This window comes from Trachinotus anak, unplaced genomic scaffold (genome assembly GCF_046630095.1).
Source record: "Trachinotus anak isolate AG129_WGS33_773 ecotype Australia unplaced genomic scaffold, CSIRO_AGI_Tana_v1 ptg000019l, whole genome shotgun sequence".
NCBI lineage: Eukaryota > Metazoa > Chordata > Actinopteri > Carangiformes > Carangidae > Trachinotus > Trachinotus anak.
The window spans coordinates 21,066,794-21,081,417 of NW_027273870.1; the positions used below are offsets into that span (position 1 = coordinate 21,066,794).

General features: G+C 40.3%; 1 long non-coding RNA gene across 2 annotated transcripts in view; it reads right to left on the reverse strand.

Annotated features, from left to right (window-relative positions):
• The window catches only part of LOC139636840 (uncharacterized), a 167,087-nt gene that overhangs the window by 53,333 nt on the left and 99,130 nt on the right, over positions 1 to 14,624 (reverse strand). For both annotated transcript variants that reach the window (XR_011694478.1, XR_011694476.1), the window contains 2 exons: positions 3,599 to 3,916; positions 211 to 315 (listed from right to left, as the gene is read on the reverse strand). This is a non-coding gene — a long non-coding RNA (uncharacterized lncRNA). The remainder of the gene's footprint in view (positions 1 to 210; positions 316 to 3,598; positions 3,917 to 14,624) is intronic.

A 14,624-nucleotide genomic window follows, 5' to 3' on the forward strand; every position in this document is an offset into this window, starting at 1 on the left:
TGTTATTAATGTTCCAAAAAAAAAAGAAATACTAATAACTGCTAACTCTAGTGTTTATTAAAATCCATTTGTCATCAAGTACAAAATGTCAACATTAATTAGCGGGTTTAGATTTGTTGCAAAGTTCTATTAAATATAAACTAACATTTTATCACACAAGTCACAAGTGCTGATGTGAACATATCAGCAAGGATGAAAACACAGGCTTACCTGACGTCTCACTCAGAGTGAACTGCCCCATCACCAGTTTATGACCTCCTGGTTTCAGAAGACATGAAATCCTTCATCCCAGTTCATGGTCTCCTCCCGCTGTCACTGTTTAAATATATGAATACTGTCAGGACAGAAGGGGTTTTCTTAGCTTAGGAAAACTTTTTTGTGCCCTTAAAATTCAACCTCTTTAAAACTCTGTAGAGCTACAACAATTAGTTGATCGGAAGAAAATAAATCATCCATTATTTTAATGAGTAATAAATAAAATAAGTGATTTTCAAGCAAAAATGCCAAAATTTTGATGGTTGAGGCTTCTAAAATGTGACAATTTGCAGTTTAACTTAGTACTAAAATATCATAAACTGAATATATATGAGTTTTTGCCTTTGCTCCTTTGCTATTGTGAGACATTTTTCAATTTTGTGACTTTTTATTGACCAAACAATAAACAAATGAATGAATGAATGAATTAATCTGCAGATGAATCGATGATGACGGTAATCAGTAGTTGCAGCCATGAAACAGTGCTTCATTGCCATTCAAATCCCACAAGCAGGCGTGGTAATTGTGACATGTATTCTTAAAACTATAACACTCAGCTCAACAGCACAGTCTGACTGCAATTTACATTACTGGCCCTTCATCAAACTTTGATTATGTCTACCTTGATAAATACAATACGCTCTTTCTATAATGTAGCACAAACACATTATTGAAACTGTTTCACATCTGATCACTGACACCTACTTTAAACCGTTATTGCCAAACTGTATCTAAAGATGAAGGAGAGATTTACAGTCACTGAGGCAGAAAGTTGCAGTCAGGGAGAGAGAAGATGCATTTTAAGACAAAGGAAGAAGAAGAGCAGGCACAGATGAAGAAGTCATGGGGTAAACAGAGGGAGAGATACTGTACAGATTGGTGGATGGACAGAACTGCAGGAGGAGGAGTAAGGGGGTTCCTGAAAGAGGAGGAGAGAAAGTGGGGGGACGTAGCCAGACCTCTAACAAGTGATTATACTGAACCCCCCCGTCCTCTCCCTCTTTCTCTCCCCCTCAGGGCATGGGGACAAGAGAGCAGCAGGCTGGCAGTGTCTGCATGTGTGAGTGAATGTATGTGTGTGTGTATATGTGTGTATGTGTGTGTGTGTGTGTGCTCCCTGCCTGCTTCAGCATATTGTGCCCTCAAACACAAAAAGATGATTAGTGGGATTTTCTGTGGGCTGAACAGCATGCCTTTAAGACTGAGACAGCTGGTAAAGGATGTTCAAGATGAAATGGTCCTGGGGTCTCCTCGCAGCCATTCCACTTGAAGAAAAGACAGAAAATAAAAACTGTTTCTGGCCGGTGTACAGTGGCTCTATTTATGTGCTGCGTTACATATTCCAATGAAGTCGGCTCACCCAGGTAGCTGAGTGTATCTCTGTGATGGACAGCTTGGGATAAATGTAAACATATCTCCATTTCCCCCACTTTCTCCTCCACAAACACACACATTTAAGCACACACCATTATATACACACTTACTAAGGTGTCCCTTCAGCCAGAAGGTTAAACAAACATATTGACTTTAATCAAAATAAACACTTAAAGTCAGGCTTATATTAAAACAAGGGTCGAATCTCTGCATTCCCTCAAAGCTCATATAAATCCAACCAACAATATCTATTTATTCCTTTATGCAATATGCCTTTAATAAACATAGTGTCAGAGGGAAACCAAATCATCCGCGGCTGAGAGCATGTAAGAAAATCAATTAAAATGAAGTCACGGAGCTGGCTGCCCAATTGTCTGTGGCAGTTATTTGATATAATATGGTTAATACTACTGGCTGGGTAAATTAACACAATTTTGCCATAGTAGACAAGTGTGTGTGTATGTGTGTTTGTGTGTGTGTGAGAGGGTAAGGGGGAGGTTTGAGGGAAGGCAGTGCTGGGTTCCCAAGGGACCTCTGGGAGTCAGAGTAATACAACAGTTGAAGTAAACAATAGCAGTGGCTGACCAGAGAGGACCTCAGATGCTCACTGAATCTACCAGAGTATAATTAAAGCTCAGACAAATGGGCACTTGTTTTCTTCACATTGCATAAGGAATGAAGAATTCATTGTTTTTAAATCGCAAATTTAAATTGTGAATCAAAAAGAGAAACATTTTCAAATAGAAGAGCTTCTTTTTTCATTAGAACTTACATTATCAACAGTGTTTTAACAAGCTGTGGGAGGTGGAAGTTGCCAGTCTCCACCACATTTACTCACCTGTGCTAAAAGGAATAGTTTGACGTTTTGTTTTGGTGAATACATTTATTTACTTTGTGGCAAAGACTTAAATGAGACAATCAATACCACTCTTATCTCTGTTAAATATAATGGTGTTTCTACACAGCTGCTTTTGAGGGAACAGATGTGCTACTATTTGATATTCAGCATAGGCTGAATATCAGCTCATGCTTCCCTAACACTACAATAATAAATGCGACCCAAAGCCTACCTTTGTGCTTCAGGGCTAGTTTTCTTCCATTTTACGGTTATGGACATAACTCCAATGACTGTGTATTGGTTGGTTAGCACAATGAAATAGTGGGAAACAGAGTTTTATCTGAGATTGATAAAACTGTCAAAAATACATGGAGATGGGCTATGATGCCAAACAGGGGAGAATGAAAAGCCTTTTAGTTCATGCTGCAAAACATCAACCAGCCAGGTGTGTGTTTTTGCAAGTTATGATTATCCTACCATACTTCAGAGCCCTCCTTCAATAAAAGCATGTCCATGCTAGCTAAGCTGGATCACTCTCTTAATCTCTGTAAGAGATTCTGATGTTTATAAAAAAACAGATATGGGGTTGTGTCTTTCTGCTAACAAAAATTGCCAACACAGTGGTTAGTTAATTTCTCTTATTAATTTCAGGCAGGAAGCTTGGTTGCTGTCAAGTGTAAGGTGGTTTCTTGCCAGGAGCAGGTGGTGGTGACCGTCGCTTGATAAGAGCTTCAGCCATTGTTGTCTTTGTAATACAAGAGGTTATAACATACCCTCTGAGCAGCGCTATGTCTTCAGGGCAGATTGGAGGCTACAGTGAGTCGCTACCATAAAATGACAAGATGGGCCAGAGCTAGAGCTGGTTAGCATGCTAACTTCAGTAGAAGAAGAAAAGATGTGATAGAGACAAGAAATAACACTGGCATTGCTTTCCATCACTGGAGACAGCTCTTGGCGAGTAAAGGAATAAGGTTTGATGATGAATTCACAACGTTTTTTCTAGACTGGTAAGTAAACAGCTGTTAATGCTAACGTTGGCTGCAAAACTTACAAATTGCTGCTTTAAGCTCATCATTATTCACTCTCTTTATTTGCTTCCTCTTTTCTCTGCCATTTCAATTTTATATTTACCTGTAATAACTCTCCATCTCATTCTTGCTCCCTCGCTCTCAGTCCTGGGCCACATGGCCAGTCATTGTTGGTGGTGCACTGTACTGTGATGCATGGACTTCAGTGGATCGTTTGTATGGTGTCGCAGAGGGATTGATTCTGTTGGTGGTGGATGGGTGGAGGCAGAGGGGCGGCGGCCAGCCCCCCCACTGCCTGCTGGGAGAAGGAGTTGGAGCCAGGCCCTGAGCTGGAGGGCGGCACTGAGGGTCACAACACATTGTTCTCCCCTCTCAACCCGTCTGTAACCTGTCACACACGTAATGGATGGTGAAAGAAAGACTGAGAAGAAAAGAAAGGGGGAGGAGGTGAAAAAAAAGAACAGTTAGAGGTATTTGGGGATTTTTTTTCTGTGACTGTGACAAATGAGGGATCAATCAGGCCTTGAGACATTAGAAATAAGGTGATAGCTGTGCATCTGTTTTCAAAAATACACAGGAAAACAACTGTGAATCAAAAATAGTATTTTTACTTCACTTTATTGTTAACCATAAGCATAAATGTAAAGACTTGAAACTTGTTTGAGATACACAATCTATCACTGCAAATGTCATATTAACTTTATTTTTTAAAGTACAGCAACACAGCTGTGAGTAGGAACTAATTTTGAAATGTCTTATGTTGGTGCATTCAGGTGCTTGAGACATGGGTTTGCTGTCAACCTGCAACCTCTCTAATGCAAGACATCACCAAGTTCACATTATGCTTTTCATGACACTGATATATTTCTGATTTGATTTTACAATAATACAACATTTTTGGCTTCTAACTCTCAAAGATATCAAAGCTTTCTAGAAGACAAAAACAAGAGTTTTCCAAACAGTCTCTGCTTTATCTCACAAAACCATCATCTGTTGATACTGGGGCATTCTGCAAAATCCTAGATTATGTTCAGTGACAATATGTTTTTACATCTACTACCAATATTTGTTAAATTCTTGATTTCAACATCTTCAAACGGCAGCTTTGGTAGGGTTAAGGTTAGGTATAGGTTGTGGTTATGGCAAATAATATATTAACATTAGGCAACTAAAAAATATGTTAAGGTTCAGAAACGATTGTAGTTAAACTCAAAGCTTAATTGCAGGTCTGTGATTGGATGCAAACTCTGGTGACCCGTAGGAAAGTCGAACATGCTACACCAAACTCCAACTTAATGGAGCGGCACTGAATGTTGCCTGATTGTAGATTTTTATGCAGATGCAAACTGAAACCAATGGCAGCCTAGAAGGAAATGCATGTTTTGTGTTTCAGTAGAGCTGGACTTGCTGTGAGTGAGTGTGTTAAGACAACAGCAGTCAGCAGTTCAGGCCTTTTCCTGTGGATCAAAAGGTGACAAAGGCTGAACAACCGCTGACAGATCTGATGGTCCTGAGAGTATCCCCGACACAACACGTCTCATCAGCAGCCCCAAAATGAAGACATGGAACAGGACACTGGATGACAGATGTTCCCTTGGTGTGTGAGTGTCTGTGTGTGTGTGTGTGTGTGACTGTGTACATCTGTGTGTGTTTGTGTGCAGGGTAACTTTGGCACTCTGGACCTTGAAGCTGTGGCACATCGCAGAGCCAGTGTTCCACGTCAAGATCAAGGAACCATGGGTGTGTTCAACATGCAAATGATAGCAGATCAGTGAGGCCAGTCGCTGCCTGCGCTCTCCTGTGAGCAGATGAACACAAACAAAGTCCCTACAGCACAGCCATTTCATACAATGACAATATCTGTCAAAGAGTGTGACGTGACTCCCTGAGATGTATCACATGGCTCAGTGAGTGAATGTTAAGTCCAGCTCTTAATTTCCTTCCTCTCACACAGTTTTTCTTTCGCCTGGCAATGTTCTCTGGGTGTTTTCTGATGTCCATTTGAAAGGGGGCATATAACACAAAGGCAATGAGGCTTAATTAAGACACTTTAGGAGCGATCACAGTGGGCAGATGGCTTTCTGTAGTGGATCCAAGCTCAACCACAGGACACTGTGAAGTTGAAAAGAACTGCCAAAGGGGGCACTGCAAGTGGGCTTCCCTCTTCTCCAGCCAAACGGGTGGAGGGTCGAGGGGAGGATGAAAATAGAGGATGCGTGGGTGAAAAGCGTGAGGTATAAAAAGAACACCCTGCTTTTTTCATTGAAGGAAAAGCTATCTGTTGAGTTGAGGATTGATGATAGTTACTAAAGGGGCTGTAAAAAAGGTGTCCAGGACATGGACAAGGACAAGTTTGACATTTGTTTTGTCTAAATCTCTGACCAGAGAGCTGGCGATGCTGTGGCGTTTTTTTTTTTTTTGTGTAGAATAGGCATCCATGCACACAATGTTACCACTCACAATGGCTGTCGTCACTGCTCTCTCTCAGCCCTGTAAGACAGCATGGCTTGTCTCATTTCTAGCTCAGTGTGTTTGTCAATCCTCAACTGGCCCTGCTCCAGCAGCAGACAGATCATAGGATTATGTAAGCTGGAGGGGCCTTGAGCTAAGTGTGCTGAGAGTTACTCAGAGGTGTGATTTGACAATCTACGTGCCAAACCATCACCCAGCCCTGTATATATGCAATAGATGTTAGTGATCACATATCCAGAGGGGTAGAGCAAGCAGAAAAGAAAGCAAACCAGTATTTTTGTTCTGTTAGCTCTCAGCACTCTTCTTCTTCTCCTGTGTTGCTGTTTCATTTATGTGAGTTGAAGGGAGGCAGGATGAATGGAAGATGGATAGAAACAGGTGAAAAGCAGTGATTCATCTTCAGGGAAACAGAGTTGGGACTGTAAAGATTTTTTTTTGTATGAATGGTAGTGTGGTGAAGATAAAATAGTGTAGATTGCCACTGGCTATTTTTTATTCACACTGTACTGTTAAAAAAGACAAAATTGTCAGTATAAGAATCAGGTGAATGAAAATGTGGAAAATTGTAAAGTGTAATACACACTTAACAAACATTATCAGTTAAAGCCGGTCATTTAATTTAGAAAGCTTTATCAGTTTTACTATGTTATGTTATATCAAGTTTTAAATTATTTATTGTAAAAATAATACACACTGTAGTTTGGCAGTCAACATGAACATATTTTCAAAATTCACATACGATGAAATGCTAATACAGGACTAGAAATACTAAGACTAAAAATACTGAGGTCATGATGTAGGTCTAAATCTCCCCAGTACAACCCCACCCAACTTGTGATACTAGCCAACCCAAAAAAATCAGCAAATTTGACAATATATTCACATTTATTTAACTTTTTCTGTTATGGTATGTACATATGGTTCAAATGTTGCTTTTCTTCTAATTATAACTTTTGTTATGTGATTTCCAGAAATACAACTGAGGACGACCCTTGATAGGACTGGATGACATACTGAACATGTGGCTCTATGCCTGAACTAAGACAAAACTCAGTGTATCTCAGTATGCAGTGTTAATCCCTGAGTTAAATAAATATGCCGGTTAATTTGAGAGTGAACAGAAGGAGATTTTTGACGGTGGGGTAAATCTTTTGTTTACATTCAGATCACAGATTACACCTGAAACGCCTTAATATGACATCAACTCACTGAGTTTACTTGTGTAACATTATGTATCATCATTATGTTCTCTGCTTGTTAATGTTGGTGAGTATCAGAGTGATCAATAGGCAGCACTGTCTAAAATAAACTATATATACTGTATATATGTATACATGTATGTTGGTACATTGTTTGTTGATGCAGGATAACTGTTGTGACTTGAAACTCTCCTTTGAAGTTTCTGCGGTGACAAGCCCCTGAGCTGTGGATGAATGGATGAACATGGGCATCGGCAGCCCTGCCAGCGTGGTGCCCATTCCTTTGAAACAGCTAAGGTAAACGTATGCAGCACGCTATTTTCATCCCTCCGTGCCTGTCAACCTAAATCTGCCTCTCCAACTGGTCATTTTTATCACTTGCCAAAACTGCCAACTGGTGATAAACTTTTAAGTTAGTTTTTAAATTTCATTTCCCTAGAGTCAAACCGAGCAGGAGTCAGCCAGAATTTGCAATGAATTGCCCAGGGGCAAAAATGTTTTGTTTTTTTCCCCCACACCCACTCGCACAGAAAAGAAACAAAATAAAGTGAAAAAAGAATAGGGGAAGAATTGTACACAGACAGCAAGGCAGGTCCACATACACACAAACACACAGATACATATATATACAGCACATGCCACACTTCTTTTACACGAAAAATAGGTTCACATAAAGGTCTATCTATCTATCTATCTATCTATCTATCTATCTATCTATCTATCTATCTATCTATCTATCTATCTATCTATCCATCTATCCATCTATCTGTACAGGAAGAGCTAGGCAGTTGTAATAGCAAGGCAGCACTTGTTAGAGAGGTAATATCAGGGTATAAATAAATCCTCTGTATCACAGATGGGGGAAAGAAAGAGAGTGAGCATAAAGAGAGCCATCCATCAGTCTCCCGGGGGAGCGGGACAAATTAAAGCCCATAAAAGGGCCTCATTACTGGGGGCAGCTCTCCTGTCTCAGCCTTCCTCATCCTTCCACATCACCTCTCTCACTCTCCCATTCTTTCTCTCTCTCTCTCTCCTTCTATTTCTCTCTGTTTCACACACACACACACACACACACACACACACACACACACACACACACACACAACACCATAACCACCACCACTATCAGGGGGAAATTATACACATAAAACACTAAGAATCCAGTGCTGCTGCTAATATGTCCATATGACAATGTCCACGGGCACTCGCTGATTCATTCCACACCATCATGGCGAGCACATACACACAGGTTCTTTGCATATTGTATTTTAATTGATTGTTATAGCTGGTGATGAAACCACTTCATGACTGTTTTCATGCTTGGTTTAAGCACCTTTTGATCATTCGGACTTATGAGAGCTTATACATTTGCATTTTAATTATTTTTACTTAGAGTTGTGGGAAGGTGCAAAACACAGAGCAACTGAACCTTTGTACCTAAAGAAAGCAACATTATGGGCTCATCAAACTGATTGTTTGATGAGCCCATAATGTTGCTTTTGTCACAAAAATCATACGTTGTCCTCAATCAGGTGAGGAGAACCTCACTGAAAAACTATTGTAATATGTTTCACGTCTAACAGACTCTGTTTTCATAGATCACAAAAGCTTGGTTTGATTTAGGCCACTTCAAACACTTGGTTCAGGGTTAGGAAAAGATTGCGGATGAATGTCCTATCTTGTGGTTCAGGTCAAACGTAACTTTTTAAACAATGAACCAAAATCACGATCTTTCTTTAACCTTAATCAAGGGCTTTGAGTTGCCTAAACATAACCACACAAAAGTACATCTTGCTTGCTTGTGATGTTGATACAAGAACATACTGTAAGAAAAGCAAATGTAATACATTTTTAGACGATTATTTGTCACATACGTTCAGTATAAACCTTTTGCAACTTTTCAGAACCTTTCATTTAAATGTTTTCACATGAACTTGATTAAAAACAAAATTCAAATGGCTCTACATTTCAGAAGTATTTGTTGTTGCAAATTATTCTTATCTTCTATCTTATTCTTATAAGCACGGGATGGAACATGTAGATTTTTTCCAATTTAACAGAAACCACAATTTCTCCTTAACTTAAAGTATATTGTGGGGTTTTTTTTTTCCTTTTTGAAAACAAAGTAATGTTTACATGCTGTTTTTCTCACAATGTGGATCCTTTAGGCCCCAAAAACTTGTTAAAAGCATTTTCTTCCACATAAACTATTTGCAAATACTTGAAAACCCCACTGTTTACATCGGCTAGCATTCATCTTCTTATTTCCTGCCTTTGCCAGCAAATTGCTATCTCTTAGTGCATTACTGCCATCCACAGTAGATCAGTGCAACAGTGTGACAGCACCATTAGCGGGACTGTCTGTAGTGACACTGCATATTGGGTGTGTGTCCTTGCATGCGAAACAAAATACACACAAAATAGGTATGAGCTCATGAAAACATTGTTTTGTAGCACAACTACTGAAAGTTTTTTAGTAGTCACGTAAGAACAGATGCTTTGTACACCCAGTCATCCTCCCCGAACGAGCCAAACATATTTGCTAAAGCAAATTATTACAATATTTGCATATAAAAAGTGACTGAAATATATGCAAGTGTAGAAAAAGCAAAAGTGGATTTATTTTCTTAGGACAACCATGCTATAGACGCACAAACCTCAAGTGCCTGCCACCACATAGACAAGGACACGCGTGAAGAAGAAAAGGGTGACCTGTGGTGAGAGTGATAAGCAGGGAGGCTTTGGAAAGCAGCTCTGGGGTCCTCAGTACAAGCAAGGCCCCACCAGCTTTCCTCCCCTTCACAACACCACCAGCACCACCAATCCCCTGTTTTCTCCCTCTGAAATTAGCCTACAGAGTTATGTGAGGCTTCTTATTTCATTATAGGCCCTGTGTAAATAAAAGAAATTCGCCATCAATACGGGTAAAGTATCTGCTGAATCCCATGAAATCCCTGACATGAATTATTGACAGTGTAATGGGACTGAGAGAATGGTGAGGGAGTTAAAGCCTGAGAGCAACCATGATGAGGAGAAGCTTTAATATAATATCTATTCCTGTGTCTGACACACCTCCGACAAACCAGCATCGCAAATATCACCTCTCCATACACAATAACAAACATGCACACACCAGGACCTCTGAATCCAGTGAGCATCCTCGTCCTAAAAATAAATCACCCCAGGTTGAGATAACAGCTGGCCAGGGGACTTTGAGGGCACAATTAAAACAGTGAGTGCAACTCTGTGCCTGTTTACTCTCAGAAACCTTGTCAAATTACACTTTGACATCTCGTATTACAGCAGTGTGAAATGAGAAGGGTTGATAGGATCTAAAACAGAGAACGCTAGATGAGATGGTGTAGCTCTTGGGGGGATTCATTCCAGCATTCGCCCGCGGAGACGCTAGAAAGAGGCCTATGTAACATCTCACTTTATTTTCCTCAACGCAATGTGAGGCCCCACTTTCTACTTTTGTCTTTCAGCTCAAATTCACACACAAACTGCATACTCAATGATTATTTGCATTAAATTATTAATATGCCAATGGTAACTGTGCTGGGCTTTGGAGTCGGTGCAACCAGCGCACATTCTTTCAAGATGAACATGGCAAGAAGGAACTTCAGAGCTGGTAGCCCTCATTTAAATCAAGTAAGAAAAGAAGACACTATTGATTCCATGCTCTCTCCCACACATTGGTTTGGCTTGCATTCCAAAACATTATTTTTTTGCAAGGGGGGTCCCCATAGAGCTCAAAACAAAGAGGACAGACTTGTTTGAGGGTAATACTCTTGTGCACAGCGTGAAGCATGCACTAACAAGAAGGAGCAGACTGGGAAAAAAAAAAAGATGTTGCAAACTTCATCCATAGTTGTGAGGCTTCTACCTATGTGGCCTCACAATCAGGGACAAAATATAAACAATTCAAACAATGACAGGACAGCCTTGTCTAAAAAAATAGAATATGCTATACAGAGATGTCTCACCAAGACAGTCCCGATTGCCAACAACACGGTCACAAACTTCAGGTAATAGCACAAAAATAAATAAATAAATAAATAAAAATCAGGCACCCATCAACATGGCAGCATTTGTGATTTAACCCCTTCAGAATTTCACACTTTTCAAAAACATCGAAGAATCATTTCTCCGTCATCTGCACAATAATGTAAACAGCAAAGTTTGAGGGTATGGTACAAGACAAAGCCGAGTCTGACTCGCTCAGCTCACGATGAATAGAAAGGAAAAAGACGCAAACTATGGAGTCTAATTGATGGTGCTGCTGTGACTGCTGCCCTTCAGAGAACAAGAGCTTATTATTCGCTCGCTGATGATTTGACACAGTTTGATCTGCACATACCCAATTGCAGGGCTTCTGCATCGGGGTTTGTTTACGGATTGATTGATCAAAGAGCCCCCGCATGTCTCTTTGTTTGTTTCATGTATGCATACAGAGGGACAGTTTGGCTTTTATTACCATAGTGCAAAAAATGTAATTTTTGAGTCCATTTGATAAACACTGCATAGATTTACTCCTAGCTTTGTGAGAGGCCTGAGCATGATCATGTGTGTTTTAATAACTTTGGAGTGAACTATAAACTGCCAAACACATAAACAAACAAACTCAAATTAAAGAAAAACATAAAAAATTTGGCCATAGTTTCTATTGGTTATGATAATATTATAATTACTAATGGTGACAAGTCAGATGAGGCAACAAACATGAGAGGTCAGATGAACAGACAGGTTGCAAACAAGCCAACAGCTCAGTCAGATCGTCAAAAGTGAGTGCAGTGTTATCACGGCCAGTAGAGATTGATCAAAACCACAACAACAGGATCCAAGTTGTAATAAAGCATAACCATCTTTTAAAGATTCACAACATTAAAAACTCCCATTAAAGAACGAGACTGGCTTTATTTTGTATATTTTTGCCATTGCCACAAAGACCAAAACCAAAATAGTCTGTAACACAACATCTGACTTCCCTGCCCTGCGTCTGTTGCTCTCAACCCTATGCCCATTTGTTCCTAATGTAAATCTTTAAAACAGGTCACAAATATATGCTCTCATTATCAACCAAACCAAAATAATTTACTTCAAACAGCTCAGAGCTGTAGATTTCAGCATTCCTTGCTCAAAAGTAAAAAGTGTATTTGTTAGTAGCTGTTTTCAGCCACAGATTAGTTGCTCTATATTGAGTATTTACTGCAGCAGGATGCTGTATGTGGGCTCAGCTCAAAATAAGATAAACTGTCATGGCACATGCCACCTGGTGCAATGTTGTGGCCAATTTGACTTTTTATAGGATTTATTGAAACTATACAATACCACCATTTATTCTTTTTATATCCGTATATAATTTATTCTAAAGGTCACAAAGTAAAGTTGGTCAAGTATTCCTCACATATGTTCATTATCACACACATACAATACACACAAACATACTTCAACACAGAAGTAGACAAAGTCTGCCAGTTTCTGTCTGTGACACACACACACACACACACACAGTATACTCTCACAGTCTCTGAGCAGACTTTTGCTCTCGTATAGCATGAATACTGCATGTACACTATGTTTAAAACACATTCAGTTTACACAGGATCACAACCTACAGATGCTTCCTGCTGGCAGGGCTTTGGGGAACTGCAGTGGCATGGTTTGTAGAACTGGCTCTTCATAAAGCATTTACCAGTCAGTGTTTGTGTGCAGTGTATATTCACAGGGAGAGAGCACTTGATAGACGGGCAGAAAGGTGAGAGGGGGATGATGATGAAGGAGCAGAGGGCAGAAGATCCTGGCTGAGCTGCTTACAACTGGCACAGCTGAGCTTGTTTATAGGTAGGTTATCTGTATGTGCATTTATTCAGACATAGTGTGTGTGTGTGTGTGTGTGTGTGTGTGTGTGTGTCCTGGTCCAGGTCATTAGAGGCAACTTGCTGTGCCCTGATTTGTGCATTCACAGTATGTGAACACAGCAAGGGATCGATTAGTACTTTGTGTGGCATTTCACACAGGTCTCATCTCTCTACCTTCATTTCCTACTGCCACTGGATCAAATCTACAATTTATAGTATGTGTGCATATGTGTGAGCGTGTGGTTGTGTGTGTGTGAGACAGAGAGAGAGAGAGAGAGAGAGAGAGAGAGAGAGAGAGGCAGTGACCTTTTTGTGTTAGATTAGTGCTACAAACTAGTTGAGAAACAACCAGCCAGTGTCAGTGGCTACATGGATCTTGTGTATCAAAACTGTTTGTTTCGTCGGCAGTGTTGTCACAATTTTTGTTGTTCACATTTTTGAATGAATAAATGAGATGTCATCATTTCACTAACATCTCATATACGTCACTATCTATGTGATTTAACCATACAGTTTCAAACCAAATTTGCACTTTTGTCCCTCTGTGTGTGTGTGTGTGTGTGTGCTGTTATACTTGCATTTAAACAATATAATATCTCCCCAAGTCTATGACGCTCAGCCTTTTGATTGTAGCCATTCAAAACGACTATAAACACTTTTGTCCTCCAACGAGGTCGAACAACACCTAGCACAAACTCACGTAACCTGAGCCAAATCCTGGTCGCCAGTGTCTATGACTGATGCGCTGCCACATAAACATCCATTCATCCATCCATCCATCCATCCATCCATCCATCCACACAACCCAGCTTCCTCCAGCAGACTTTTATCTCAGTTTTTAATCAAGAGGATGGTTACTAAATGCACTTATCATGCCCCGTTCCAACAGCAGAACATTTCCATCTCATTTGTTACATTACATAGGTAGAGTACGTAGATGGCACGGTGTCTGATCACCATGTAACAAATAACAATAGCTTGTAGAAAACACGACTAAGCACAGCAAAGTGAAATAGGTACTTCAGGAGGTAAGAGGCGAGAGGAAATCAAGTGTGTCTGCTCAATTAACATTTACTGGTCTATTTACATACACACATCCAAAGTGAATGGCCCTTAACACAGCAAGGTGCTCAGGAGGCTGCTGGAAGCATCAAGGGTGGAAAGCTGAAATCAGCACCACATGCACAAAAAGAAAATCTGGCTGAAACTACACAAGAAACAGAACATGTCTTTTAATGAAGCAACCGTGGTCCTCGGTCATAATTTTCAAAGAAGCTGCCAAGATTAAAGTCAAAGGAGTCTCCCAATGGCTTCAAGTCTGCACTGCTTTGAAAAATACCCCCAGTGTACAAAGCACCCCCCTCCCCACCCCCCTCTTTTTTTTCGCCCACCCCATCTTTCTCTCTTTCACACTCTTCTTGCTCTATGTGTCTCTTTCTTTTCTCCTTTTTTCAAATAACTGGAGCTGCACTTTAGCCACCAATTCTCGCCCCTGATCCCATCATTAAAAAGGCTCAGGCAGAACAAGGGCTTCTTACGTGTGCATGTGTGCGTGGTTGTGTGTGTGTGTGTGTGTGTAAGAAAGAGCCAGAGAGAG